The sequence below is a fragment of the Grampus griseus genome (genome assembly GCF_964374135.1).
Source record: "Grampus griseus genome assembly, chromosome: 10".
NCBI lineage: Eukaryota > Metazoa > Chordata > Mammalia > Artiodactyla > Delphinidae > Grampus > Grampus griseus.
The window spans coordinates 21,671,208-21,673,057 of NC_139004.1; positions in this window are offsets into that span (position 1 = coordinate 21,671,208).

Here is a 1,850-nt window from a genome sequence, read left to right on the forward strand (position 1 = left end):
CTTTTGCTAAGTGAAGAGGCCAATCTGAAAAGGCTACAAACTCTGGTTCCAACTACATGACATTGTGGAACAGGCAAAACGATGGAGACATAAAAAGATCAGTGGTTGCTGGGGGTTATAGGGGTTGGAGTGTGGGAATGATGAATGGGTGGAGCATAGGGGATTTTTAGGGCGGTGAAACTGTTTAGTATGATGCTTGTAATGGTTGATGCATGTTATTATGTTTTCTAAAGCCATAGAATGTATTACACAGTTTATATTAACCTTAATATAAACTATGGACTTTAGCTAATAATACTTTATCAATATTGGCTCACTGATTGTAACCAAAGATACCGCACTAATGCAAGATGTTAATAATAGGGTTTTTGCGTAGCCGGGGAGGGGGTTTGGAGGGGCCATGTGGGAAGTCTATACTTTCTGCTCCATTTTTTCTGTAAATCTAAAACTACTCTTTAAAAATAAAGTCTATTAGGTTTTTTAAAGCTATTTTTCAGCAAAAAGACATCGGTTGGGAGTAAAAAGGGAAGTGGGAGCCGATATCTGGTGTTCATATAACAAAGAGCTCATATCCAGAATGTAAAAAGAACTTTCACTCATCAATAATAAATACACAACAAAAAGGGCTCTGGGGGCTTCCCTGGTGGCGCAGTGGTTGAGAATCTGCCTGCTAATGCAGGGGACACGGGTTCGAGCCCTGGTCTGGGAAGATCCCACATGCCGCGGAACAACTAGGCCCGTAAGCCACAACTACCGAGCCTGCGCGTCTGGAGCCTGTGCTCCGCAACAAGAGAGGCCGCAATAGTGAGAGGTCCGCGCACCCCGATGAAGAGTGGCCCCCGCTTGCCACAACTAGAGAAAGCCCTTGCACAGAAACGAAGACCCAACACAGCCAAAAATAAATAAATAAAGAATAGAATTCTTTAAAAAAAAAAAAGGGGGGGGGGCTCTGAGCTAATTCCTGGAGTGTGGCAAGTCTCAGCAACCTTGTGGGTGATTTGAACTTTATCAACTGGCTCAGATTTCCTCAGGAGAAGGCAGGGGGTGAGAAAGAGGGGAATAAAAATCCAAACGCCGGAATGAAGCGCTCCTCCCGCCCTGGCCGAACCTGGCGAAGGCAGTAAAGCCGGCGGAGTAGTAAGGTTGATCATAGAGAGGACCGCGCCTCCGGATTCCTAGGCGGGCACCGGAAGTGGCCTCGTGGTCCTGGGCGCCTTTTGCTCGGCCGTTTTGGGTTCCTGGTTGGCCCGGCGGGACGGTGGCTTAAGATTTTGCCTTAACTACCTGCCAGGGCTAGTCTCCAGGGAGCGCCAGTCATCCCCAGAGCTGCGGGTGAGCGGTCGGGCTTCTCCCCAGCCAAGCTGCAGAACGCCCCATCTCTGTTGTCCCACGGCCCAGAGGTGGGACGGGGAGGACGTCTTTGCGGCTTGCGTGTCCTGTTCTCCCCCCAGCACGTGCACACAATGCTTGGTAACGAGCTCAGTGACGATTTGTCTCTCTACTGTTCGGCTTGGATTTGTCGCTGTTATTTTGATTTTATAGTATAGCATAAACCACTCAGATTTTGCTTAATTCTCATTCTTTTATACACGATGGAGGCGGGGTGGGGGGTTGCGGTGGGAGAGGGAAATGCCTCAACTGAGGGTTAGGTGCTTAATCCTTTATTCCCTGAACGAACACTATAACCAGTTTATGGAGCTGTAGTATATTACTCCTCTGTATAAGTAGTTTGATTCCTTTAAATGTCGTAAAAGTTTTACTGGAAAAATAACTATGACTCGGCTCGTGTATATTGTCATAGTAAGTTTACTAAAGTGTGGCAAGATCCATCTTCCCTTACCTTGCTAAGG